At 32.6% G+C, this 8,163-nt stretch overlaps 1 long non-coding RNA gene across 3 annotated transcripts; it reads right to left on the minus strand.

Annotated features, from left to right (window-relative positions):
• Nucleotides 1-3,217: 3,217 nt before the first annotated feature.
• Nucleotides 3,218-6,084, minus strand: LOC146918221 (uncharacterized). Of its 3 annotated transcripts, none has more exons than XR_015016065.1 (5): nt 5,536-6,084; nt 5,360-5,433; nt 4,968-5,053; nt 4,740-4,882; nt 3,218-3,417 (listed from the first exon to the last, which is right to left on the minus strand). It is a non-coding gene; the product is annotated as an uncharacterized LOC146918221 (long non-coding RNA). The 3 variants fall into 3 exon arrangements; XR_015016066.1 differs by having other exon boundaries at nt 4,968-5,074; XR_015016067.1 differs by having other exon boundaries at nt 4,968-5,085.
• Nucleotides 6,085-8,163: the final 2,079 nt, after the last annotated feature.

The raw sequence follows: 8,163 nt of genomic DNA on the forward strand, positions 1-8,163 counted from the left end.
ACCATTGTGTGATAGAGAATATAGTTGAATATTCGTTGAAATATTTTAAAAGTATTGAATTGATAATCCAACTGTCATTCTCTATCAAGTGGGAGAATCTTACATGTCAATTATCTATAAATGAGAAACAAATATCCTTCGTTGATGAATACTCTTTTGTTTATTATGGAGACTTACATTGAGGATATTAGTCTTTTCTTAAATATATTTTTGTGACTATTTTGTCTTTTACCCTCAATTGTATTGAAATTGAAGTCTCGTTTATTTCCGCTGCATAAAGAAATAATTATTACATGTTAGTGTGATTATGACTTTAGCGGTAATAGTTGCTCTTCCAAAAGGTAGCACATAATTATATGTTAGATTTTCTTTTATGTGCTTTTAAAGTACTATTCTACCGCGTTGTATGGAACAAAATATATGATGAATGCAAATTGAAACGATATTGACCAGATTAGATGTATTTAAATAATGCATATTTTTTCTGTGTCGTATTTTGACAAGAGTTATTGATTCCTATGCAAAAAGAATTTCATGCATTTATATAGGCCGTTGCCATCAAAATGGGACCGCCTCTATTGATTGATTGATGAAATTTCTTTTTGTAGCTTGAGGAATGTTTTTAATCGTAACATGTAGTTTCCTGCCCAAAGGTGGTTATTGCAGTTTACAATTAAAAATTGATTTGGGATAAAGTTATTGGAGAATGTTTTGAACTAAGGAACTTGCCTGCCCAAAGGTGACAATTTCCCTAATTCAATACATGCTCATTGATTAACTTATCTGAGGTTTTGACTTAGGCTTTGCCTTAGTTTGTACATTCTGTCCAAAGGTGATTGTACAATTATATTGGCCTCATTGTGATAGCTTGTTTATTTTGAGCTATTTCCTCAATGGATAATTGTTATGCTTTTATTATGCATGCTCATTGATTAACTTATATGAGATGGAGTTATTGGAGTATATGTTGAACCAAAGAATTTGTCTGCCCAAAGGTGACAATTTCCCAAGTTCAATGTATCCTCATTGATTAACTCATTTGAGGTTTTGGCTTGGGTTTTGACCTTAGTTTGTGAATTCTGCCTAAAGGTGATTGTACAATTATATTGGCCTCGTTATAATAGCTTATTTATTTTGAGCTAAATCATGTCTTATGACATATTTTAATGAATTTATGTTTTGTACCAATGAATTTCTCTGTGAATAATTGTTCTGCTTCCATCGAGATGTTAAACAAGTCAAACTGTAAGAAATGGAAGTAAGATTTGGAGTTGCCTCTAGGAGAACATGCATGAACTGTAATAACCTTTTGGTAAGTGGGAGATGACTCACAAGTTAAAGTACCTAAGTGGGAGATGACTCACAAGTTAAAGTACCTGACCATATTGGTGTCCATGTGTCTAATGAAAGTTATTGGACATGAAAATATGACAATGTTGTAATTTAGGAGTAACTGTGAAGTCAGTGGGAGATGTCAACTTAATTTCAGTTTAATATTATCAAGGAGTAATTGTGAAGTCAGTGGGAGATGTCACCATAATTTAACATTCTAGTTTTGAACTTGTTTTGAAAAATATCTTTCACATACTTTCCTTTAGGATGAATCTTGTTTGTGTTTCTTTGTTGGATGAACTTTGTTTTAGTTTTACTCTTGGAGGTAGGAAACTAAGTTTGAGATTAAACTCACATAACTTTGCTTCATCCTTTGTTCATCTATATAAATTGTCTCTAGTAGATGGTTCATGACTCCCTGTATCTTTTGTTGATAGTTTATTTAAGTTGTCTTTGACTTCACTAAACCTTGCTTCGTCTTTCATTGTCAAAACTTTTGTTGCTATAATGTCTAATGTTGAGGAAGACATCCTTTACTTTATGACATAAGCACTTGGATCATATTTATTGGGGAAAGGGCTGAGAAATTAATCAAAGTAAATATTCTACCTTTCTCAAAGTTTGATGATCCAGGTACTTGTGTGGATTGCATTAGAAGCAAATTTAATGAAACCAAAGGTTATATCTAGCATTTTTGAACCCTTTGAAATTGTTGAAATTGAAATTAGTGGCTCCCAACTCCTATAGTTTATGGTAATAAATTATTTATTACATTCATTGGCTCCCTAACTTTGGCGTTAATTATTCTTTTAACCAAATGACTTAGATTCATTGTTTTCAAGAGTCACTTTGAATAACATGAATACTGTGAATTCTTTTGATGCATTTGGTTAGTGGGAGTTTGAATTTTATATTATTAATTTTTTGATGATAAATTTTTCTTTCACTTATTTTCTTTGATATATTGATGTGAATTTCCATTCAATTTAATTATTGATGATGAGATGAATTCATGTATATATCAAATATCAAATGTGAAAAATTATAGCTCAGTGTTGAAGGGATCACTATGCCGGTGATCGACACTATTTTGGAGCTGAGGCAATACATGTGATAAATTTGAGCTCAATGTTGACAGGATCTTTATGCCGGCTGTTAACATTATTTTGGAGCTGATGTATTATGTGTGAAAATTAGAGCTCAGTGTCGTTGGGATCACTATGCCGGTGATTGACACTATTTTGGAGCTGAGGCAATGTGGTTTTCCGTGGACCGCATAATTTCTCTGACTTTAAGGCATTTGAGAGAAATCACACAATTTCTTTGGCTTTAAGCATTTGAGAGAAATCACATAATTTCTTTGGCTTTAAGCATTTGAGAGAAATTGAGGACCGACAATGAAAATGATAGTATGGTCGATGATCACGTTGACATATCATTTCTTGCTACACTCTACACAAATGACTAGTCGACGGAATTGGTGATATTTGTAACCATGGAAGGTGTTGTATCAATTAAAGATATAACTACCGCCATGATTCGATATCATTCAGTTCTTAGTTGGACGGAGTCTTTATTAAGTGTTGCATCATGGGATCATGTAGTGGCCACGTTAGGAAGTTTGTTATCAGTCCGAGAGTCGTTTTCAAAAATATTTTTATTTTATTTTTCATTATTTTTATTTTAAATACACTATTGATTTTGCCCAAGTGGGAGAATGTTAGAATTTCTTCTAATATTTTGTGGGCTGCAATCAATTGTTGGTTTTGGTTTTAATAAAAACGGACTGATGTTGTGATCCATTTGATGATGCTTAGGCCCTAATAAAAGTGATCAATAGATAATGTGTAACACCCATACTAGAAATTACCTAGGATATCTAGTATGCTCGTTAAACTTGGCATTGGATACATTAAAATTACAATAATAAAATTTCTTCTGAACATATCATAAAACTACTTGTCTATACATTTAAAATAGTACCACTGACGTGTACAACATACATGCAATGACAAGTAAATATAATTGTCCAACTTCTTCTTCTACTTCATCACGAACTGCCCTGCTTGCGATCCACCTGTGTCTCTGAAATAAAATAAAAGGGATTGGGGTGAGACGGGATGTCTCAGTGAGTTCCACCTATCCTAGGCTGTAGGCAATCTCAGGGAACCTAGGATCGCCATTTGTCTCTAAACTCAACCATTTTGGGTTTATGCAGTTTTATCATGCATAACTGAGCGATCAGGGGATAACTAGGATCGCTGTCTAAAAGACTGATATAATCTTGATACTAATACTCAACTCATAATCATGATTATAATCATAATGTCTGTCATATTATGTTAGAAATGTTAGCGTTGAACAAACAATATTATCTGAGTTGATTTTACGGAATAAACCCAGGTGGAGTAACCCCGGAATTTATTCCACTCTGACCGGTATATATATAAATATTTCCAACTGGCGGGAACCCAACTGACGGGGATACCGGACTCCTCTGATTATTGTGGGGTCATCCTCGCGGATAGTGCCCGTTCCAACTGGCGGGAACCTTTCGTATCCAACTGGCGGGATAGCGAAAGCCACAATTTAAACATGTTTTAATATTATAACTTGATCTGATTCTCTGATAACTGAGTCAATCCTCAACTCCACTACTGACGGGGAGATAGAGAGGAATAACTTATCTTAACTAATTTTCTTTTAATGAAAACATCCTGAAACTGATAATAAAGACGTAGTGATTCCGTCTTCATTCTGAAATTATTTCTGATACTAACCTATTCAGGTTCTAGGCATATCGTTGTCATATGCCATTTCTAAAAGGTTATAAAATTTTCCCCATATCCTGATAAATTAAATTCGACTAATTAAGCCGAACTTCCATACTTAGAATTCTCTACTTTCCAATGATTGGAAATTTACCCATGAATAATTTGTTCAATAGCTATTTTACTCTAAACATTACTTTACACAAATAAATATACACTATGGTAGTGTATGATTAGAGGATATGCATAATACAATTTCGGCTACATATTCGGCAATAATGAGAATTGGAGTCTTAGCTAAGTCAAACCATTATATTACCTTAAAAGTATAATTTATATTAGCTAAGAGTCGAAATAAAGTAATAAAATCAAACAATTCTCACTTTACGTAACGTTAGCCGAAATTGCATATTTATTCATTCTCACGTAAAACTTATCATAATATTTTTCCTCTAACTTCTACATTACCATAATCATATTTATCAACATAAAAGTTATTTTAGAGTACTCTAGCAAGGGTATAAATCTTAATCATATTGTCACTAAATTATGTACTAATGTACTAAATCATATTCTATTATTCTAAAGGCATAATTTAACTACCCAAAGGGAAGTTTTCTAACTAAAGGAACTCACCTCATCTTATTCCAAACTCTTGAACAATTATAAGCATCAATTCAGCATCTTCACCTCATATTCATGGTTCAGCACAAATCCTACTTCTGCCCCCAACTTCAAAATCATCTCCAGACTTCAATACTGGACCAAAATCAATGAAACTGGTACCGGAACGTCCGTAATTTCGTTAGCTAACCATAGCATTAAAAATCACTTGATTCCAAGTTACAGAGAGAAAGTGCTTACCGTTTTAGTGGAGCTATGTCCCAAAATCCGTAACCAAAAATCCAGCAGAATTTATTCAACTTCAAATGCACTTTCCGAGATCATCACTAATCCAAAACACATGAAATCTATATTCAAACTGAAGGGAATTAAATGGAGAATTCAAAAATCCAATAATTATTCGATTATGGGTTACACAGCAGTATATACAGGCCAGTGAAGATCATACGAATTTCGTCTCAAAATCATGAATTTCTAGTATTACCTCTTATAACAATATCAACTACCACTCAAAATACATCAACAACAATTCATCAAAGTTGTTATACCCCTCTTTCCATAATAATTCCTTAAATCCAAAGTTTCTACTTTTCAACCCTTTTCTCCAAAAATTCAACTTAGTATTAACTCACCTTGAATGTGATTCCATAGCTCCTTATACATCAAATAAGTCACTACCATAATCACCCACAACATAATTGCATTCCTAAAACATTTAAATGAACAATTCAACAAAAGACAATAGAGGTAAAGGTGGGTGGATTGAATTCCATGGGAAAGGAAGAGGAGGAAGAGTTTTGATACTTACTTAGTGATTAACCATCATGGGTGCTCCAAAAACAACTTAATTAATGATTTCCATGAGATTGGGAAGAAAATTGGAGTATTTGAGAAGAAGAGGGAAAGGGGCGGTTATGAGGAAAATGGAGGGAGTATGAATTTTTGAACCATGATTCTTGCTTAGCTCACTTCTATTAACTCATATTCCATGGTAATTTTGGTGAAGAATTGAGAGATTATGGTGGTGGTGAGGTGAACCGAATTTGAGAGAGGGAGGAGAAGAGATTAATGTTTTTTTTTTTTTATAAATGGAAAGATGTAGAAGAATGAAGAAGAAATGGTGGGTTTTTCTACTTAAAAATCTCAAATGGCCAGATTACCAAAATGCCCTTCAAGTAAAAAGTCACAATTACCCTCCGTTAATTCTTAACAATTTAATTTCTCGAGTCCGTAGGGATAATATGTGAGATGTTTACCGAATTTCTTTCCGTTTCTTAATAAATAATCAACTCTTTAGAAATTATTTATGTTCTGACATGTTGAACTGATACGACAATTTATTTAAAATTCTGCGGGATATTACATAATGGGCTTTTGGGCACTTAATCTGATTTGTGTAGAAACATAGTGTAGGCCCAAACACTAGGCTCATGATGGGTGGTGCCTAGGGTTGCACGGTTATAAATAGAGAGGCTAGGTCCCCTTTGCCATCACTCTGACTATTCTGCTCATTAGTGGTTTGCCCCATTGAAAACCCTAAGTTTGGAGCATGTGAAAGGCAAAGGAAGACTTTGTCTTCAATCTCGGCGAATCCGGTCACCATGTTTTCCAAGTAAGTGTGTTCTAATTTCATATAATAACTCGATCTTGATGATTTAATTTTTACAATATATTCCTCTAAAAGTAACACATCATTAATATATCAATAAGATTAAGCCTACCTGTTCAAAAAAAGAAAGAAAAAAAAAAGCATGTTCTGGTATATAACACGACATTTTAGAGAATTTAACTTTACATAACATCTACATAATTTCTAGTCTATAATAATATCTTTAAAGCGTAATGCTATGTTCAGCAAATGGAAAATCACGACATTTTTCAGAATGACATGGCACAATACTATCCCTTGGATTACAATCTTATTTGATTACTGTTTCATAAAAAAAATACATATAACCCACCACCCATGATTTCCAGCCAGACAGTAATTGTATTGGTTAACATTAATTTCAGGACGGTTTCTTGATAAAATCTTTCTTGATAAATAACACTGCTCATCTTTAAATACATCAAAAATTGATGTAGATCAATGTGTTTAAATTATATAAAACGTTAGTAAATTTATAATTTTTATCAAAGTAAAAAAAATTAAACAAAATATATTGTGACTAATTTTTCGAGTCGGGTAAGACAATAATTGACGACGTAACTATTAAAAAAAATTAACGCAATTACATTCTCTAGTTAAGTTGTAAGGGACTAAAACTATATCATGAAAGAGCTCTTGATATGTTGTGTTACTGGTTACTAGACATAATATTTGTTGGAACACAAGTGTGATCTGAAAAATGTAGGAATTTTTAATTTATTTATTATTTATTTTAAAGTGTTATTATTTTTATTATTAATTTTATTATAATTAATAGTTACTCTTTGACTTAGTATACAGCACGTTATATTTTCAGTTAACGGTACAATACTCATTACAAGTAACTTAGTCTTTGGTCAATCCTTATTATTAGGAATTATGGTTTTGCCTATAACGTTCCCATACATGTGTTAATTCTTGCTTATAAATAGGAACTGATCTGTACGTGTATAGGGGTATATATAGTGGGTTGGGAATAGAGAAATGACAGAGTACTGAAGTATAATTGATTCTTCCATCACTTATTTTCTTTTAGTTGCTAATAACAAATAACAATTAAGTTCCCTTGAGCATCCAAGAGTTGTTCCTGTGCCCTTGCTAGTTCACGTGCAGTGTTAGTGAGATGTGGCTGTTGTATCCTGGAGAGCACTGGCTTTGAGGCCAACTGCATCAGGTCATTGACCTGTGGTGGCGAAATGCTCTTAAGCCCAGTGCAATTGCACGCCTCAGCCAACGACCGATAAGTTCATTCTTTCTTCTTTATTTTACTGAGAATTATATCTATAATTGCTGATATATTTCTTGATTATTATTTCTATGTATTAATTAATTATGTGTCAATTTTTCCAACAATCTTAAGAGCATTTTGATTGGCATAGAATTATTATTATGAAGTTTAATTATTGCGTTTCTAATTTTGATTTGTTTATATTATCGTGAATGAGAGAAATTGCTAACCGTGGTATCTTTTGTTGATTCTGAAAAGCAGTATTCTTTTAACAAAGTTTCCGGACGCTTAAAATGTTGATAGTGGTGGTGACCCTTTGATTTAAAGAATGGAGAATTAGTTGTTGAAAATTATACTATAGATGTGTCACCCAGGTTCTATCTACATTTTTATTTATTGTAAAAATAGGATTTATTTGTATTATTTACAAATCATGTGTTTGGGTGCATGTTTATGCTTATTATACTAAATCATTTGAGGCTATGCTAGAGTTTCATTAATGTGTTTAAAATTGTCATATGAATCATCAAATCAGTTTCGACACTACTGGATGTTTCGAA

Source organism: Medicago sativa, chromosome 6 (genome assembly GCF_051527215.1).
Source record: "Medicago sativa cultivar Bolivia chromosome 6, Bolivia_mono, whole genome shotgun sequence".
NCBI lineage: Eukaryota > Viridiplantae > Streptophyta > Magnoliopsida > Fabales > Fabaceae > Medicago > Medicago sativa.